Below are 22,949 nucleotides of genomic sequence, written 5' to 3' on the forward strand. Positions count from 1 at the left end.
TTGCCTACCTCTTGGGATTGCGTCCTCTTCGAATTACTTGTAGACTTATCTTTAAAACGAATTAATTAAAAGTTTTGAGCGTTTTTCCTTTTCATATATTAATATAATATAATTATGATATACTATAATATGATAAAGAAAGAAACACATAAATGTAATACGAGAGAATGAGACAGAATACATTACTGTTCAAAACGCGTAGGAAAGCGCACGTTTACCACGGCGCTTACGATATTATTCACGAGGCCGTGATCATCGCCGATAGAACAAACCGCAACGGCCTACCTTCCAACGACTTTTCAGAAGTTTCACTTCTGCCGCATGTGAATCACTTACATACTTTTTTATACGACTAAGTCGGTAAGGAAGCGTACGGCTCACCTGATGGTAATCGCTTATCAAGCCGTAGGCCTGCAACACCAGAAGCGTCGCAAGCGCGTTGCTTTGGTGCTTCTGATTAAACACCCTGAAAACTACTTAGGGTATAATGGACTATAGTGTAACAAAATCTTTGTGACAGCAAAAAAATAATAATATCAAAGTGCAATTATAACTGATGTATCATCGAGTTATCTAGCTGTTGGTTATAGCTTAAGTTATTCCGTTTCACGACCAAGTAATAAAAGTTACACATCAACATCGAGCGAAGTACATAAATTCGTACGAAATGGGTTTGCATCCCCACGTTTCCGTAAGTACTTAAAACGGAATGTCATGAGCTGCTTCCGAGTATATTCTATTAAATGGCTAGTACTGAAAATTTTAGTGCTGTGTGGTTACGGCATCAAAAAATATAGCCACCTCCTCTCTTCCCGTGGGTGTCGTAAGAGGCGACTAAAGGATAGTACAGTTCCACTACTACCTTGGAACTTAAAAAGCCGACCGATGGCGGGATAACCATCCAACTGCTGGCTTTGATATACACAGGCCGAAGACGAGCAGCAGGGTTTTCGGTGCGACAAAGCCAGCCCTGCGGTCACCAACCCGCCTGCCCAGCGTGGTTACTATGGGCAAAACACATGAGTTCACGCCATTTTTTGCGTGGACTTGTGGAGGCCTATGTCCAGTAGTGGACTGCGAAAGGCTGCTGTGATGACTTAAAATTTGTCACTGTCATAGATATCAATGTGCCAGATTATTTATCCGGATGAGACGTGATGGCGACTTGTAACTTGTTATTTTTGGTAAAGGTGAATAGGACGATGTTTGGCAGCAACCTACATATGAAAATAAAGCAAAAGCGAAGGACATAGTTGAGGTAGTAAATGGATTTTTGTCTATACTTAACGCTAACTGAGGTAGGGCAAAGCAGAAACTGACGTAGGGCATAGCAGGAAATTTCCTGCTCAAAATATGGAGCAATCCGACTGGGGTACGTCTTGATACAAGGTATAACTTAAGGTCAAGGTATTACCTTGACCTTACAGAAGATCACAGCTAAATAATACTGTTTTCAAGCAGTGTTGCCTTCTTGTTGGTGAGTAAGGTGACCAGAGCTCGTGGGGGAATTATAATCTTTATTCATTCAAACATTAGCAGACGTCTAAGGGCTACGGTAATCGCTTACCATCAAGTGAGCCATACGCCGACCTAGTTATAAAAAAAAACTCAACAAAACAACTCTAAATACAACACACAAATGAAAACAATACAACTTTCGCTCCTAATTACGTTAACCTTTAAACTAAAAAATGAAAATATAAAATAACTGAATTTTCTTATGAAAGAGAGTATTTCGACTGTTAGTACGACGAATATACATGTCTCAAAGATTCTTCCGAAACATGCAGATTTATAAGCATAAGTTACTAAGGGTTAACTTTCAAATTGTAGTAAATTGCAGACGAAGATTTTGTAGCAGAGCGCTTAGCTGCGAATAATTCATATTCAGCGTTCCACCTCGCATTTGTCATAGACAATAAACAGTTTAAGATGACTTGGAATATTAAATGGTAAAATGTTATTTACTCTTTTTTACAAAAACATTACTTACTTAATTTGACGTCTCTCACTTCGAACCTTATTAAACTTTCATTATATTCGATCCGGATTATTTACCTGCAACAAATAAAAATAAAAATTAAACGATTACATTAGATACTTAAAGACAGAGGTCAAGTTCAATAAACCCATAATTTTATACCGATAAGCTCGATACTGTATGTAAGCAAACAAAACACAATTAATGTTATTGTTATCAAATTCTTTACATTATCGGCGTGACGAGTGTGAGAATTGACAAGTTAACCGTATCAGTCGCCCACACTCTGTCTACATATTACATGAAATGAGCGGGCTTTCTCGTTTCTGAAATTGTTGATGTTCTGAGAGTAACTGAATGTTTTTAGAACGAATTCGCACAACGGTCACAGCACTGTTACCCTGATGGTAAACGATTTAATCTCCTTACGTGATAAACTTTGTGTATACTTTGCAGATATATACAAGCTGATGTGGCGATGGACGGGGAAAGTTCTTGAATGGTGATCACATCTCGGCTAAAGGAACACAGGCTGCCCTCCATCCATGTGATCTAACGACCTGAAGAAGACAGCGGTATGACACTGAGTTCAGAGAGCGCAGGAGCGGACCGAGTGGCGAACATTAGGGGAAGCCCATGTCCAGCAATTGACTGTTAAAGGCTGATGGATGGATACAGATATTATATCATTGTGTGTTTTCTGATTTTCGACACAAGATTCAATAATCCTGTGAAGATTATTTTATTGAGAAGCGTTTATGTTCCATTATACATACGAAGTAATAAGCTACGTTACTGAATGACAATTTAATGTCCCCATAAATAATTTTAAACTGTAAACAATATTAAATACAATAAGTTATTCAATTATATACGACTAGCTCGTCGGCGCGGTTTGTAGTGACCCTGCTTTCTGCTCCGAGAGGTTTGATGTTTATCGGAAAAAAAATGTAGCTATACCAGTCGGATGTTACCTATAACACAAGCATTATGTTGCTTACTTTAGGAACAGACGACGTGTGTTACGAAACGCTCTATGTCGGGATTTGCTGACCGGAGTTTTCTTCGAAACATTCCCACGTCTCGCATCGGTAGCCGGAGGTTGTTACAAAACTTTCCCACCATGGCATCGCACCTGAGCATCGCACCTGGGCACCGTGTGTGGCGACCCAACACGAAGAAACCAAAACAACCCGATGCTCCGACTGAGCGATCTTTAATTTTAAGTCACTCTTGTTTCTCACATCGAACAATTGTCACGTGTAATTAATTAATTATAATTTAGTATAATAAATTTAATTTTAAATAAATCTTTGCTTTTTTTTGCAACCTTCGGCTGTCGCTTTTATAATTGGCGCAGTCGGTAGGATCGCTGTAAAGTAGAATCAGTGAATCGATCACGTTCTAACGGCGGTCCAGAATCTACGGAAGCTGCAGTCCGGAGGAGATCAAGAAATCGATCTACGCAAAGAAACCAAAGATGCATATGTGAGTACCTAGATCTTACTAGAGTTGCTCTCCTTTCTTATTCCTAGTGTTTCCACAATTACTTACCAAGATTTTCCATTCACGGCAATCTCGGTCACCTAGGTTAAAAAATACGAATAGGTTTTTAGTATTAGATTCGCATAGAGGTTTAGATACGATCATGGAGTCGCAAACACCCGAAAATATTCACAGTGCTAGAGTGTCCGACACACACGTAGAACAAATCTATAAGGTTCTTAGACTCATTCCCGACTTCGACGGGAACTCCGCCGTGCTTACGTGATTTATTAATCTATGCGATGCAATAGTAGCGCAGTATATGAAAGCTGAACCCGGATACGAGCTCGGTAATATAGCTATAATTAACGGCATTTTGAATAAAATAATAGGCCCCGCGGCCCGTACAATAAACTCCAATGGAGTTCCGGTAAACTGGTCAGGAATACGAAGTGCTCTTGTGAATAATTTTGCAGACCAGCGCGATGAGGCTTCGCTTTATAACGACCTGTCACTTCTTACACAAGGTTCGGCAACACCTCAAGAGTTTTACGAACAATGCCAAAATCTTTTTAGTGTTATAATGACTTACGTTAGCTTACACGAAACCATACCAACTACTATTGAAGCAAAACGAACCTTGTATAAAAAGTTAACCCTTAGATCGTACCTTCGCGGTCTCCGCGACCCTCTAGGAGCTCGCATAAGATGTATGCGACCTGAAACTATCGAAGATGCCCTTGAATACGTCAACGACGAGATGAATACGTTGTATTTACAGCAGCGCAACGATCACCTTCCTGAGAGAAAGTTGCAGTCTACGTCTTCATTTAATCATCAACCAAAATTTTCTAATAGCTTTCTATCGCAAATACCTATAGCACCCCCGCGCACTTTCGGTTTTAATCCTTCAAAGCCTTTTAGTATGCCCGGTCCGTCAAGGCAATTTAATACCCCCGCTGGACCCTCTCGAACTTTTAACGTACAACAGCCACCGAGGCCAATGCCGAGTTGGAAGCCCCAACCGCCTCATTTCAGTGGTCCTACGCGCACTCAACAAATTTTCGCTGCACCCCCGCCTAACTATAGACCACAAAGTAACGTATTTAGATTACCACCTAAAAATCCAGGGTATAACTATAATAACACGAACACCAAGGCTACTCCTATGAGTGGCGTTAGCCACTACGTATCTAAGCCGTTCCCCTCACAGACACCTTACAACTGGACTAGAAACGGAAATTCACCCCCATCTAACTATTTTAAGTCTCGCGAGGTAAATTTCAATGAATTTTACGATCAGGCTGAACAATACCAACCTTACTATGACTGCTACGACTATTATCAATACGAACCAGACTTTTATGATCAACCTGAATTTACCGACAGTTCTTACTATCCTTGCTACCCCGAAGAGCTACCCCCGCAAGACGAACCTAATGACGAAAACGCTACAAACAATAATGAGGATTTTCAGATTATTACAAAATCAGAAAAACCAAAATAGAAATTAATCTACATACGCAACGTCAATTACCCTACATTCAAATAGCTAATCCACCCCTTAAATTTCTTATCGATACCGGTGCCAACCAGTCTTTTATCAGTCCGCTAGCCGTAGAAAAGTATTTTTCTCATTTACCGTGCAACTACGATCCTTTCGAAGTAACTAATATTCATGCCACTACGCGAAATGATTATTCAATAACTGTACCTTGTTTTACGGAATTTAACGAAAGCAACGATATTACTTTATTCATTTATAAATTCCATGATTATTTTGACGGATTAATTGGTTATGATTTATTAGAGAAATTAGAATCTAGTATTGATTTAAAAAATAAAATGCTCGTTACAAGACAGTCTAAAATTCCGTTACTTATGTACGACTCACGTAATTGTAATCTATACGAGGAAATAATACCCGCAAACTCGTCTAAGCTAATTAGAATACCGGTAAAGGATCTAGCCGGATAAGCATATGAAAACTGCACTCACGTCTAATGAAGGGTTCTTACTTCGTTTTTATTGTTTTTCATCTAAAATAGCCATACACTTAATCTCACATCCCTAACCCCTATAGTAAGGGAATAATGGGGGTGACAACCCTTAACGAAAGATTTTTATTTCTCAATACCTATTCAAGATATCTTCATGAAATTGAAACCATATATGACTATTGATAAACTAATTATAATATATTTTTTTTAGAATTTTTGCAATATTAGAAACTGTAAAAAACAAGAAATATATTTTTTGGGGGTGCTTTTTTATACCAACCCCTAAAGTGACACCTAACAAAAAAATATATCTTATTTGTTAATAAGTTAGCTATTACATGTTAAAGTTACAAAAGGGTCGAATTGGTGGAACATAGCTTAAAAAATATAAATCAATTACGGATACGTGCGTGCATATATATACTTATATATCAATTTTTACCAAAAAATGTATGAACACTTGTGCGTTATCTTTATATCTACCATCAAAAATACGTTCTTATAACTTTTTAATGTCAACAAATATACCTACAAAGAAAACTATGAACAATCAACGATAAAATATTCGATTTGATGACTTTCAACTGCACGAATTTCGAACACCGTGTTGTAGACTCAACACAACAATGTTATTTTATGTTACCTGTTCTTTTTCATGCAAGTTTTGTCAAGTTATAAGAAGTATATTAGAGGAACCTAACGGACTCAAAACGCTTCTACAACCAGGTGACATATGCATTGAGGATCGCGGTTTCCGTGACGTGGTTGATTTTTTAAAAGAGCAAGATTACCATGTATTTATGGCCAGCTTTGAAGGGGAAAAGAGCACAATTAACAGTAGAAGAGGCAAATGCATCACGATTTGTAACTAAGGTACGTTGGCCTGTTGAAGCTGTACATGGGGCTATTGGTAAAAAATACCATTTATTACATAATGTTCTGGACAACAAGCTTTTACCTCTGGTAAAATCATTGTGCAGAATAGCTGGATTTTTAAATAACACTTTTGGTAAAAGATTGAACTCTGATATTGAACTTGTTGATACTATTGTTGCTTTTATGAAGGACCGTCAAAATCAGCAGAATACAATGCAAGAATTGGGTAAAAACGAAAACTTGAATCGGCGTAGAAAACTTTTTACGAAATTATCTTCAACTAGTCTAATGGATTTTCCAGAACTGAGTGAAACTGACCTTAACATATTATTTACTGGCACTTATCAATTATCACAAGCAGTATGTTATCTTGCTGAAATAATAACTGACAACGAATTAAACCTTGAATTTTTAAAAGATCGCGAAAATATTACAAAGGTACGATCAAGGCATATTAACAGCAAAACATATAATTGCTTTATCGAGTATGAGCCAAATTCGAACACCTACAGAGGAATTCGAAGATATGTTTGTGATTGTGCAAGTGGGAACAGAACAAACGGGCTGTTGCGCTCATGTAGCCACTGTTATTTACTACTTAGCACATGCTCGTTATAAATCAAAAATTATAAAACTAGCCGAAATATTGACTTCTAAACAGTGACGATGATTGACTGTTTAGTATTATAACGTTATCCGAAATTATGTTCATATTTTGTATGATTATTAATTATAATACATTATTTCGTGTAACTACATGCTTCAATTGATTTTAATTTTTTTAAGCTATGTTCCACCAATTCGACCCTTTTGTAACTTTAACATGTAATAGCTAACTTATTAACAAATAAGATATATTTTTTTGTTAGGTGTCACTTTAGGGGTTGGTATAAAAAAGCACCCCCAAAAAATATATTTCTTGTTTTTTACAGTTTCTAATATTGCAAAAATTCTAAAAAAAATATATTATAATTAGTTTATCGATAGTCATATATGGTTTCAATTTCATGAAGATATCTTGAATAGGTATTGAGAAATAAAAATCTTTCGTTAAGGGTTGTCACCCCCATTATTCCCTTACTATAGAGGTTAGGGATGTGAGATTAAGTGTATGGCTATTTTAGATGAAAAACAATAAAAACGAAGTAAGAATCCTTCATTAGACGCGAGTGCAGTTTTCATATGCTTATCCGGCTAGATCCTTTTCAAGATGGTGATGCGTATATTCCAGAGCAAATTATTTCTAATTGTCATATTAATTATTGTGTAACCACGGTTACTAATAATCGTTGCTTTGTAGAAGTTAGTAAACCCGACTAAACATGACGTAATTTTTTCAATGAACAAGCCCGTCAGTGCGGAAATATTTAATATCAAGTGCACGCGCACCGAACAATCACGCGATCGCGTATCGGAAGTTTTATCTCGCCTTCGTACCGACCATTTAAATCCTGAAGAACGCGTAAATTTAGAGTCCCTTTGCGCTCGTTATGCAGATGTTTTCTATATCGATGGTGAACCCTTGACTTTCACTAACAAAATTAAACATAGTATACGTACAACCGATGAGGTTCCGGTTTACACTAAATCTTATCGATATCCATTCATTCATAGACAAGAGGTACAAGATCAAATAACTAAGATGCTAGATCAGGGTATAATACGACCGTCACAATCAGCTTGGAGCTCACCTATCTGGGTGGTTCCTAAGAAGGCCGATGCGTCGGGAAAAACTAAATGGCGCATAGTCGTAGACTTTAGAAAAATCAACGAAAAAACCATTGACGATAAATACCCTATTCCTAATATATCCGATGTCCTTGATAAGCTTGGTAACTGTCATTACTTTACCACTTTAGATCTTGCTAGCGGCTTTTACCAAGTCGAGATGAACCCTGACGACATCCCGAAAACGGCATTTAACGTAGAACATGGGCATTTTGAATTTTTAAGAATGCCTATGGGACTTAAAAATTCTCCGTCCACATTCCAACGAGTTATGGATAATGTCCTTAGAGATCTCCAAAACGTAATATGTCTCGTTTATCTTGACGATATCATAGTATTTAGCGTTTCATTGCAAGAGCATATGGTGAATTTGGAAAAGGTTTTTAAAAGGTTACGAGAATCTAACTTCAAGATTCAATTAGATAAGTCGGAATTTTTAAAACTAGAAACTGCATATTTAGGCCATATAATCAGTAAAGATGGAATTAAACCAAACCCCGACAAGATCGCGGCTATCAAAAAGTTTCCCTTGCCAAAAACAGCCACTGAAATAAAACGATTTCTAGGATTATTAGGCTATTATAGAAAATTTATTCCTGATTTCGCCAAAATAACAAAGCCTATGACTCAATCCTTAAAGAAAGGCTCAAAGATAACACCTAACGATATAAATTATGTAAACTGTTTCGAGACTTGTAAAAAACTCTTGACAAATGACCCTATATTGCAATACCCCGACTTTGACAAAGACTTCATACTGACTACAGATGCCTCGAATTTTGCGATTGGTGCTGTACTTTCCCAGGGCACTATAGGCAGTGATAAGCCAATCGCCTACGCGTCACGTACCTTAAACTCTAGTGAAATTAACTACAGTACCATTGAAAAAGAACTTTTAGCAATAGTATGGGCTACGAAATATTTTCGGCCTTACTTATTCGGAAGAAAATTTAAGATAGTTACAGATCATAAGCCATTGCAATGGGTTATGAATTTAAAAGAACCAAATTCTAGATTAACGCGTTGGAGGCTAAAATTAAGCGAATATAATTTCACTACAGTTTATAAGCAAGGCAAGTATAACGTTAACGCCGATGCTTTATCCCGTATCGAAATTAACAACGAAGATACCAGTTCTATTATGGTTAATCCTTCCGAGAGACCACCATCATTAAGTGGATCTAGTACAGCAACAGCCCACACTAGTAATGAAAACCCAATACTCGAGATCCCCATCTCAGACGACCCACTGAATAAATTTAATAGACAGATATGTTTTATTTTAGTAGGAGACATTAAAAAGCGACCGACGGTGACAAAACCTTTTGAGACACACACAAAAACGACTATTCAACTATCAGAGTCAAACCTTGAGGAAGATGTTGTCAATGCCATTAAGGAATATGTAAACCCGAAAGTCCAGACTGGTTTGATCATTCATCCTCCTTTAGCTATGTATAAAATAATTCCTATCATTCAAAGTAAATTCAAAAGCTCCGCTATGAAATTAGTATTAACTAAAGTTGAATTAGAAAATATCAAAGATTATTTAAACCAACAAGAAATCATACAAAAATATCACGAAGGTAAAACTAACCATCGTGGCATTAATGAATGTTTCTTAGCTCTATCGTCCAAGTTCTACTGGCCTAAGATGAAAGAACATATTACAAAATATATTAATGAATGCAATGTCTGCGGATGTGCAAAATACGATCGTCACCCTATTAAGCAAAGATTTTCCATAGTACCCCCTCCTAGTAAACCATTCGAGATACTTCATCTCGATCTCTTTACTGTTCAAAATGAAAAATACCTTTCTCTAGTTGATGCTTTTTCGAAATATGCTCAAGCGTACTATCTTAGAGATAGCACAGCCTTAAGTGTAGTTTAGTCGTTACTTAAGTTTTGTACCCATCATGGCGTCCCCTTAACAATAGTTACGGATCAAGGTCCAGAATTCTCAAACCAGCTATTTTCCGAATTCACACGTCTCCATAAAATCCAGCATCACAAAATTCTTGCTCACACTCCGAATGATAATGGAATAGTAGAAAGATTCCACTCAACCATTCTGGAGCATCTTAGGATTCTGAAAATTGAGAAAACTAATGAACCGATTATAAATCTAATGCCCTACGCAATACTTGCATACAATAGCTCCATTCACAGCTTCACTAAATGTAGACCTATAGACTTAATAACAGGACATTTTGACCCACGTGACCCACTAGACATCGACTTAACAGAACACCTCCTACAACAATACTTGTTAGAACATAGAAAACGAATGACTAACGTATACGAAATAATTAATGAAACAGCCTTACATAATAGGACCGAATTAACTGAGAATAGAAACAAAGACCGCGAGCCTGAAAAAGAGTATCACCCCGACCAACAAGTTTTTATTCGAAACCCATTAGCTAACCGACAAAAACTGGCACCACGCTATACTCAGGACACTGTTCTTGCCGACCTTCCCATCAATATTTTTACTAAAAAGAAACGTGGCGCCGTCGCTAAATCTCGCCTGAAAAGAAGTCCTAAAGACTCGACATTGTTACAGGACACTATTTCTACCGATCCTGCTTCAACTGACCAAAGGACAAGACATAACGATTGACTCCTTGGACGACGGACCTGGAATCCTTCCTTTTAGATTAGGATCCACGAAAATCGTAGCTCATTATCACTCCTTCTTAAACAATATTGATCTGAATAATATCTCCATACAAATTAAGTTAGTTAAAATTCAATTACTTGAAATTAGGCCTCAATTAAATAATATAACGCAATCTTTATATGATCCACATATTGATCATTTACACACTAAATTAAATGAGATATACGAGCAATTATTAAGCTTTAAGTCAAATCGTAATAAAAGAGGTCTCATCGATGGACTCGGATCTGTAATTAAATCGATTTCCGGCAATCTCGATTATACTGACGCTATTAAATATAATAATGCAATTAAAGTACTACAAAATAACGAACAAAAATTAGAATCTGAAATCAATAACCATATAACACTTGATAAGGATTGGATCCTTCATAGTTCCAAGGCAATTGATAATTTAGCGAAAAATCAAGAGAAAATAAATTTGGTTCTTAAGGATATTATGACTAAAGATACGAATAGGGACAACAACTCAATTAAATACGCTCATTTGGCGCAACATCTTATTATTTTAGGAGATAACGTCGATGATTTATCTCAAGAATTATATAGGTTAGAAAATATATTAGCTTTTATTCGTACATCGGGTACGCCACATTCCGTATTGAATGTTAGAGAAGTAAAAAGTATATTAAGTAAGTTGAAGGCCTTGTATCCTAAAGATGAGGTCATTAACGTAGATTTTAGAGATTTCTATGATATAATTAAATTAGGTTATTTTTACGCAGATAATCAGATAATTATAGTTATTAAGGTGCCGATTACCTACCCATCCAATTTTGATCTATACAAATTAGCTATTATCCCTAATAAAAATAATAAAGTCCTTGTACCACCCTTACCTTACATAGCAACTTCTGGAACAGATTATATGTACATGGAGGCTGAATGCCCGAAGGTAAACTCATGGTTTCTCTGTGAAGCACAATCAAAGTATAAAATCAAAAGTGATCCCGACTGTATCCAGCATCTGATCAACAAACAGCAACTGCACGAATTCTGCGATCCAAATTCAGTATCATTGAAGAAAGAAGCCCTTGAACAACTAGACGACAAACACTATACACTATGTTTCCCGAAGCCAACCAAAGTCAAAATAACCTGCGGCCAAGAATTGTACAGGACGCTACAAGGAAGTTACTTAGCTACCATCCCATTTAACTGTTATCTAAAAACACCAGAATTTACTATAGCTAACACTAACGAGCACATCGAAGGACATCCTGTGAAGATCATGGAAATGCCTCAGTATAAAGAGCCGAAGAATCAAGAATACCCACGTTTCATCTTAAACTCCGTTGATCTGAAAAATCTTCATGCAATCCACACGAAGATCTCCACACAGACTCCAATTCATCTGGAACAAGCCATCGACCCATCACTATATCATACTACGATTCCAGTCTACATAATACTACTATTGAGTATCGTAGCACTCTTCGCCGTCGTAGCAAGCCGACGACTACGAATACGAAATGTAGTAAATACCAGAAGTAATTCCAAAAGAAGTAAGGGTAATGTTCCTGATGCAGCATATGCGATGTCGGACCTAAGATCCGTAGACCAACGAGTAGTAAAAGTGGATCCTAGAACCATCTCAGCGACCATCTCAACCGAAGGTTTTCAATAGTCACTGAACTACGGGGGGAGGTGTTACGAAACGCTCTATGTCGGGATTTGCTGACCGGAGTTTTCTTCGAAACATTCCCACGTCTCGCATCGGTAGCCGGAGGTTGTTACAAAACTTTCCCACCATGGCATCGCACCTGAGCATCGCACCTGGGCACCGTGTGTGGCGACCCAACACGAAGAAACCAAAACAACCCGATGCTCCGACTGAGCGATCTTTAATTTTAAGTCACTCTTGTTTCTCACATCGAACAATTGTCACGTGTAATTAATTAATTATAATTTAGTATAATAAATTTAATTTTAAATAAATCTTTGCTTTTTTTTGCAACCTTCGGCTGTCGCTTTTATAATTCGTGTGTATTGTGTATTTATTTATTCATTTATTATTTATTTATTTATTTATTATATATACATGTATATCAATGTCCAGACAACAATGGTGTAACGTGTGAAATGTTGACTTGATCAAACAACATACATTTCTGTGGAAAACTAGATGATGTAAGGTGGAATTAACAACAATAGCGAATACAATTCACATGCATATCAATTGCCTGAGAATGAAACTTTCAATGTCGCTTATCTCAAAAATATTTTTTTAATAACATTTTCTAATGCTAAAACTAACAATTAAGAACCTTTTAACTTTAAATTCGACTAGCCCGTTAGCCCAATTTGTATATAGTGGCCCTGCTTTCTGTTCCGTTGTTTGCGGTTTCAATTCCCGCCAGGGTTTGGGTGTAATGTGCGTATTTATATATGTATTATTTCTATGTATATTTATCAAAAAAAAAAAAAAAAATAGCTGTAACAGTCGGCTGTTACCTGTAACACAAGCATTAAGTTGCTTACCCTAGGAAATGATGACCGTGTGTGTATGTTATAAGATATTTATATTTTATTTATTTATATATCATCTCATATTGTTAAATCCATTTAAAAAATTGCGTGTTACAAACGAATATTCGTTCAAACATTTTCTTAGATGTTATTCTCAAATTTCATTTTTTTTTTAAGTTTATGTACGTTTCCCAAGCACTTGTCACTTTACAAAATAAATTAGTTGAAATTAATTTATTATCATTTACTTCTCTACCACCGATTCGTAATCTGAAGAGGAAAATCGGCAAGAAACTCCGGAGTTACTATAAAAAATAACTGTGTTATATTACGAAGTCGTGAACGAAGGCTGTATTAGGCGTAGACTGACGTCACGTCAATGAGGTCAATAATTCATCGTCGACGTGGTTCGACACAAATTCGTGTCGACACAACATGAAGACAAAGCGCGAGTCTCGTAATTAAATTGGAACAAGCCCTCCCACGTACGTCTTGATACAATATCAGTGCACCGTATAGTCGCGTCAATGGTTTAATACAATATAACTTCTCATTTATGCTCATTACTTAAGACTTCAGTCTCTATAAAGATGTTATTGAAAAAGAACACATTTATAACGACCGCTCTGGTGTACTGTGCCGTGTAGGCGCCTAAACTCCGTCGGTTTATGGGTTTGATTCCCGCTCGGGATGGATATTTGGATATACACAAATATTTCTTCAAAGCCGTCAGTCCCGGTTGTTGTCATAAATATCAGATGTGGAATAGCGTGGTGGATTAAGCTCCAATCCTACTGATACATGGACAAAGAAACCTATGCCCTATGCAGATATTACAGGCTGTATTGATGATTGATTTTCAATGATTCATTGGGATTTACTATAAATATCGATTATCAATTAGTGGTTTCTTAAATTTAATGTATGTTAAATAATAAATGTGTACTGCCTACTGTGTGGCTACGGTAGTAAAGAATACAGCCACCCCCTCTCTTCACGTGGGTGTCGCAAGAGGCGACTAAGGGATAACACAGTTCTACTACCACCTTGGAACTTATAAAGTCGGACGATGGCGGGATAACCATCCAACTGCTGGCTTTAAAATACACAGGCCGAAGACGGGCAGCAGCGTTTCCGGTGCGGCAAAGCCAGCCCTGCGGTCACCAACCCGCCTGCCCAGCGTGGTGACTATGGGCAAAACATATGAGTTCACTCCATTTTTGGCGCGAACTTACGGAGGCCTATGTCCAGCATTGGACTGTGATCGGCTGAAATGCTGATGAATAATAAATGTATTTGAAATAACCGGCAGCACTATTAATTGTTTCTAAAACATAGGAACTAAATGAACGTACTTAGCACCTGACACGACGTTCAATGACACCTGTGACATTGATCTAATGTTGCCATGTTGCCAGTTTCGATACAGATCGGATTTAACGTTTGCGTGTTAGACTGTAATTAATGTTGAATTAATTATTTAATTGTCATGTACTTGTGTCCTATTCTTTTTAATCGACATCCAAAAAAGCAGGAGATTCTCATTCGACAGCCACTTTTATGTATTTTAGTTCAGAACTATTTACTTTTTTTTTTTTTTTTGATATCGCAGGGTAACCCATTTACGGGTGATATCCAGGATGCCCGGGTAGGCATTCCTAGACCGTATGTCGGCTTAGCACTTGGGGGTGCACTACCGACCAAAACCCCTGCGGGAGCCTTCAGCCGCTTTAATTGGAGGGTCCCGGATCTGCAGGCAACAGGATCCCTCCAGCGACAGGCTGGCCTCGGCGAAAAGACCAGACTTCTCCTCCATGGGACTGTCCGGCTCACCTCTGAACAATCCCGACGACGCCATGTCTAGCAGGACCGGGTTCACATCCCGGCCCGACATGGGCACAGGGGCGTTACTGGAAACGCATTAAGTAGCGCCTCCTACGCACCCCCGTTCGTCGCCTGCGGACGGAGGCCTCGTCGGCGGCCCCCTCTCTCATCCGCTCGTCGTTCTCCTTCTGGGACATTACTGTCTCGCAGAAGGAGACCATCGCCTTCCAGGACTCGTCGTCACCGAGCATCGCGGTGATAACGCTCGGCAGTGACAAGTCCCCTCCGAGGACTGTCGTCAGATCGCGACGTAGCGCCGCCCATCTCGGGCACACCTGGAGGGTGTGCTGGGCAGAGTCCACCGCCGCGCCAAAATCGTGACATTCAGTCGTCGGCTCCCTTTGGGCCGTCCGACACAAGTATTCACCAAAGCAGCCGTGCCCGGTGAGAACCTGCGTCAGACGGAAGGTGAGGGGTTTGCGCTTACGGCGCATCCACCGCTCAAGGACCGGGCGCAAGGCAGCCGTTACGCGTGTGCCATACGGCTGCTCCGCCAGGTCCTCCCCCCACCTCCGCATTAATGCTTCTTGCCCCATCCGGCGCACCCGTAGGATCCCGTCCAACGTGGGGTTCTCACCGAGAGCCCTCCTACCCGAGACGTATGAGTAGGTCTCGGCAAGGACCTCCGCCACGAGCTCCCACGGGGGGTCGCCAGCTAGAGCAGTAGCTGCAGCCCACGATACCGTACGATACCCCCGAATCACCCTCACCGCGATGATCTTCTGCGCCGACCACAGTGCGGCCTTATTCCTCGCAGTGAGGCGATCCGCCCAAACCGGGGCACCGTACATCGCCATTCTCCGGCAGACTCCGGAGTATAGCTGCCTGCAGGCGGCGCTGGGTCCTCCGAGGTTCGGGAGGAGTCTGCCCAGTGCACTCGCCACCTTCACGACCTTCGGTCCCACCATAGTGAAGTGTGGACCGAAGGTCCACCCTCCGTCAAGGATGAGCCCCAAATATTTCATTTGGGAGCTCATCCTGACCCTCCCCTCTCCGATCTGCAGGGTAGCCCCCGGTGGGGGTCCCTTGCGTCCGGTCCCGCGGAAGAGGAGGGCTTCGGTCTTTTCAATTCTGACACGAAGCCCCAAACTCTTTATGCGGCTGATCACGAGGTCGAGTCCGACCTCAGCCAGCCGCGACGCCTCCTTATAGTCTCGTCCCCGGGAGTAAACGAGAGTGTCATCCGCGTAGCAAATGACACCCATCCCGGGGAGGAGACGGCCTCGCAGGACCCAGTCGTACCCGATGTCCCACAGGATCGGGCCCAGCACCGATCCCTGTGGAACACCGCAGCCGACCCGCCGCCACTCCACGGACCCCGACCGATTTTCGAGGCCTACTTTGCGATCGGAGAGGTACGCCTCCAGCAGCCTCCCTAGATACGGGGGTACTCCGAAGAATTTCAGTGCCTCCCGAATCACTGCATGCGGGAGGCTGTTGAAGGTGTTCGCGATGTCCAACGACACCGCGAGCACCACCTCCCTCTTGTGTTCCGCTTCACCCGTCACCGCCCGTAGGCGTTTGAGGGCGTCGATGGTCGACCGGCGCGCTCGAAACCCGAATTGGGATTCCGAGAGTCCGGGTCCCGAGCCCTCCTCCAGGTGCTGAACGAGCCGGGAAGCCACTATTCTCTCCAAGAGTTTCCCAGCTTCGTTCAGTCAGAACTATTTACTGGGTAGACCGATTTCGATTATTCTTTTTTTTTAATCGAAAGGTGGCGCGTGTGATGTGACCCCATTTCAATTTAATCGAGATCTAACCAATACTTTATAATAAAAATAATAACTTTATGTAGAATAGAGATTAGATTAGAGATTCTAGGGCTAGTTCATAAGTTTTCTAAAGTTGCAGTGAAGTAGCGATGCATGTTTTAAAAAAAAATATTAAAAATATGGAATAACAAAAGCACGGGCATTATAAGCCTGTGGATATATCACTTACATAAAATTAAAAAAAAAAAACAATACTTTTTGAGTTATCTTCAATAAAGCGTATTTACTTGACTATTTTTTCATGTACGTTGTATTACGCTACGTTGTATACTACTACGTTGTGTACTGGTCGATGTAACTGAAGTAGGTTTATTGTTTTGTTTGCCAAAAACCGGAATTATTTGCATTTCTAATTTTATTTCATACTTGCATGCAATAAAAAATATTACTATTGGTTACTATTATCAACTTGATAATTACAATCACACACACATACACCCACACACACAGATTAACTTAGTCGTTGGTCATAATATTATTGATTTTAAAAAGGAAATAAAACTTTTTAGAGTTAAAAATTTAATAAAAATATCGTGAGAAAGCAATTTAGATACATCCACTCAATACTGAATCACTGATTATAATTTTTTTTTAAAGGACATTGATGACCTCATACCCAATATACATGAATGTATTTATGTTAGTAATATAAAATTTTAAGATGTTTACAGATTTTACCAATTTATGTACAATATATAAAACAAATATTTACACCTATAATTGTGTTTGCTCACAAACGAAAAAAAACTACTTCAATTATATCGACAAGTAATACAACGTAAGTAGACGAAAAAATAGTCAAGTAAATACGCATTATTAGATATAACTCAAAACTCACTTTTCAGATCTCGATTAAATTTAAATGGGACCACATTACAGGCACCACCTTCGACTAAAAATTGAATCATCGAAATCGGCCCGCCCAGTAAAAAGTTATGAGGTAAAAGTAACATACATAAAAAATACAATCTAATTGTGTACTCCTTTTTTTGAACTCGGTAAAAAAGATTCATATCAGACAAATTTTCTATCAGAAAACTACACTACTTTGAAATAACTTAATCTACAGAGTGTAACGCTACGACCCGTAAGAACATTAGCTAACGCTACGACCCGTAAGAACATTAGCTACAAATCACAGCGAGTAAAACCGCGAAGAGCCTCTAGTATTAGGTAATAAAGGCAATAAGTCGACCTTCAATCTATGAGATGATGGCGTCGATGACGAACCAGATGAGATCACAGTCATTCACCATCCTGTTGGAGATTAGATCGAAATGGCTGACGATATCGTAATTAAAAATGTAACAAAGCAAAATAAAAAACATGGCGAGCTAGATTGAAATTAATACACTGAATTAGAAGCACTTAGTAGGAAACAGAGATAAACCTTTGATATTTCTCTATTCGCAATAAAATCATTTCTTGACGTAATAATAAATGTCTAAACAATGTTACAAATGGGAGTATACGAAAAAAGACCAAAATATCGATTAGGAATGAGATCATCATCAACGTTAGTTATCGAAAAAAAAATAGTAAATTAAATACGCATTATCAGGGATAGCTCAAAAACTTATCTGGAACTCAAAAACTTTGTCTGAAAGAAATCGCTCTTAGCGATAAGACCGCCTTTGTACATCTTTCTTCGTATGTATCCCTTTTTGTAACGTTTCTTTGTAGTGTACAATAAAGAGTATTTATTATTATTATTATTATTAACTTATCATATCTCTCTTAGATTTAAATGGGACTACGCGACAGGCAACAGCTTTCAGATATATAAAGATTCATATCAAAATCAAAAACCTTGTGAAAGTTACGAGGTAAACAATAAAAAAAAAATACTGTTCAATTGAAAACTCTTATATTTTAAGTTAATTTAAAAATAATTTTTTGCTCAAAAACGAAAAAATATATTACAGTTATTTAGCTTTTACGTTGCTATTTCTTGTACTGTGTCCCCCGCTATATGACACTCTCTCTCATGACCATTGGTTGACTGGAAGAGATCTCTTCTAGAGATAAGTCCACCTTTGCCATCAACTTTGTGTGTAATTTTTCTGTACATTATTTTTAGTGCAATAAAGTATATATAAATATAAATAAAAAAAACGACTTAAATTACATCGAAAAGTAATACAACTATCGTAGACATAGTAGCATTATTAGAGAAAACTCAAGAAGTACTATCAGATCCCAATCAAATTTAAATGGGACCACATGACAAGCCACCACCTTTCGATTAAATAAAGGATCGTCGAAAGCGGTCCACCCAACAAAAATTCAGGTGTAACAAACATAAAAATACAGTCGAATTGAGAACCTCCACCTTTTTTAGAAGTCGGTTGAAAGATGATGAAGATGATGTAATACGTAGACTTAGTAATAATTATCCTGTAACGTAAACTATACTTGCTGTCTCTTTATTCGTACTTGTTGTGACATTTCTGGAAATGACTTTACATGTCTGGAAATAAAGAAGCAAAGAAAGAAAGAATAAAGCAAAAATATTTAATTTCTGTATTGTAGACACTGTTATATATACAAGTGTATAAAAATAAAATTAAAGCCTTAAAATCGACATTGATGACGAAATACAAAAAATTACAGCCATAACTGTTCTGTCAAGCATAGTTGATAGTAAAACTAAATACAAAGAGCAAAAATTTGAGGAAGCACGATCATTAAGTCAAGTCATAAATATACAAATGTACTGAAAACTCTAGCTTTATTACTGTCGCCTATTGTATCGCATTCGGCGTCACGGCTATAAAGATGGCGAACACGTAAGGATGCTATAAAAAGGGTCATTTAAATTCTGAGTAGAAAATTAGCTTTCGAGCTGCAACTCCGCGCCTCAATGGCGTTTTTGTACTCTCGTGTAAGATTTAGTTGACAAAAGCACGACTAAACTAGAAACACGGTAAAGACTTTAGATGGTTTTTTACTCTCTTTGCTTATTTTGTCCTTGATTTTTTCAAGTTTTTATTTCAAAACATTTTTGATATAAAACTTCTTTAAAATCGTTCTGATTTAAACCTCGATGAAACGAAAATGTATCACGACAAAAAAAAACAAACACATAAATATACAGAAGAGAAAGAGATAGAAATATATTACACAATATATTTTATGCTCTCGGTGAAGAAAATCTCTAGAAGGCTATTTTTTCGAAATTTCACTTCTGCCGTGTGCACACACACCCTTTTTTTGTTTCAGTGGCACTAAAATTTCCAAATTTCCATAGTTACATAAATCTTAACGTGCTCATTTTTAAGATATTTATACAAACGTATGGTTTGAGGAATCATAAAACTAGCAGATGGACGATATTATCAGCGTTCCGGAGGTTGTTACGATGGGCCAGATCGGCATAGGGTGCTGACGTCAGGCCTATTACGTCAAAAGCAGGGCAGAGAACAAAAATAGTAGCCGATTCATTTGTTGAGTAATGCCGAATTTAAATAATATAGAATTACATGGTTTGTTACGTTTTTAACTTCAAACTTTCTGATTACCTACCGAAGGTTCTTTTCACGTAAGGTTGAAAGTTTAGTAAGAATATTTGTATGATACTAACTATGACAATAAGATCTTAAGGACAAAAAAACTATATAACGGTAATCGTGAATGAACTTTTATAAGTAAAATTACAAAAAAAAAAACCCACGCTAAACAACTGTAGTGTATGTATTATGACGGCGTGTGACAGCGGTCACAGATTTGGCTGTTATGCTTGTGAGTGCAAGTTCGATGATGCTCATGACGAGCATTTGTATTGGCCATATAAATGTTTGTCGTAGTCCTAGCGTTTGTATATTGTGTGTGCTCCAGGTCATTGAGTGTGAAGCGTTTTTTATTTATTATATATATTGTAATATATTGTTTTTTTTGTGTGTACATTAGTCTCAAATTAATCTTCACACGAAAATAAATACTTAAAGAATACTCAGAAAATATTTCTCTTTGCATTTCACATTTATTTACTTATTTATGTTGTCGTTCCGTTCAGTTTTTAAGTCATATTTTTAAAATAATTGTGTTTGCTCGCAAACGAAAAAAAACCAACTTCAATTACATCGACAAGTAATACAACGTAAGTAGACGAAAAAAATTAACAAACGCACTAGTCGTCACTACGATTTTCGAGGATTTCCCTCGATTTCTTTGGGAATCCATCATCAGATACTGGGTTATCATGGTACCACTTTCCAACAAAAAAAGAATTATCAAAATCGGTTCATAAACGACGAAGTTATCCCCGAACAAACATATATATATATACGATCGAATTGAGTAACCTGCTTCTTTAAAGTCGGTTAATTAAACAAAATTAGGGTCTCTTACCACCAGCTTCTAAAAAGAAAAAAAAACATTACCGCATTAAGTTTCTTTAAAACTGGGTCAACATTTGATTTCATTACATACCTACCTACCTACCTTAAGTTGCAAAATAAAATAAATTATTCATAACTGTTTTTATATCATAATATAATCTTAATCTATAAAAACATTCAAATGAAAATAAAAACTCGAGCACTGACTTTGGGCAATGTGCAATTTAATCTAAATTACTAAATCTGCAGACAACGATTTGCATAATACTAACGTTACCCGCATTTTTATCGCACTTAATAAAATACCTAATCAAATTACAATATGACTAGCCCGTTGGCGCTGTTTGTAGCGGCCCTATTTTCTGCTCCGAGGGTTGTGGGTTCGATTCCCGACGAGTCTGGGTGTCATATTTGTAGTTATTTATATACTTACTATTTCTATGTTTGTTTATAAAAAGTAAAAGCTGACCCCGCAAACGTTGTTCTCATCCCCTTATAACTTAGTGTAATGAAAAATAGATGTTGTTCGATTGTCAGACCTACCCGATATGCATACAAAATTTCATGAGAATCGGTTAAGCCGTTTCGGAGGAGTTTAACTACAAACACGATACGAGAATTTTATATATTAGATTTATTACAATAATAAGTTACATAAAAAATCAAGATGTTTTGCCTGATTAACTTCAAATTACACCAATAAGGATAGAACTATCAAAAACAATAGAACACCTCGTTACATATTACTTCCCATATAAACTAGATATAATCGACTATCCAGCACATAGTCATCACATTATATTTTAAATGCAATTTATATAAGCGTTTTAACGTGAGTCAATTTGAAGTTTTCATAATATCATAGCGTTGGGAACTCGTTGGAGTCGCGCATGCCAATACAAAAAGTAGTAATATTAATTCTTTTGGTTTTTTGGCTAATTTAATTGAACTAAGGTTGTTCAAAATCCTTTTGGATATGTTTTCCTTCGTTATAGGGATAGACCTATATAACTGGGGTAGGGCATAACCGAAGATATCCAGCACAAAATTTAGAGCAGTCCAACTGCGGAAGTACCTAGACGTTACCAAGCTAACTTTAGCTGAATAATACTGCTTTCAAGCACCGTTGTGTTCCTTTGGTGACTAAGGTGAGAGCTCCTGATTTTGGGTAGGGTCGGCAACGCGCTAGCGCTAGCTGGTGTCGCAGACGTCTAAGCTAAGGTAATCGCTTACCATCAGTGGAGCCGTACGCTTGTTTACCATGTTAGTTATACAAAAAAAAAACTGACAAAGTAACTGACGACCTGAGTACCTATCCAATAATTCCTATTCTATTAACATTTACAGCACCCAAGGCTAATGCATTGCTGGCATAATTAAACGGGATAGAAGGGCGCTAAGATCGGCTAAGCGATGGAAATAATAGCTTCCAGTTTTCTGACTTACCAAACAATAGCGTTGGTATTAAGCGAGATGTATATAATCAATAACCGATCTGGTGTAGTGGCACGGGTGCCGTGTCGGCTCCTGCACACCGGCGGTTTGCAGTTTCGATTCTCGCTCGGGATTTCTAGTTATATTTATATATAATATTTCATTCCGGTTTAGATGTCTGTTCTTGCGGGTCTCTCGTGTCTCAGAAAGCTCGTTGAGCTGTCGGTTTCGGTTGTTATCATCTACACCTGATAGCGATGTTTATTCATAATAAGGAATATACGCGCCAGCCCG

Source organism: Melitaea cinxia, chromosome 24 (assembly GCF_905220565.1).
Source record: "Melitaea cinxia chromosome 24, ilMelCinx1.1, whole genome shotgun sequence".
In the NCBI taxonomy this organism is placed as follows: Eukaryota; Metazoa; Arthropoda; class Insecta; order Lepidoptera; family Nymphalidae; genus Melitaea; species Melitaea cinxia.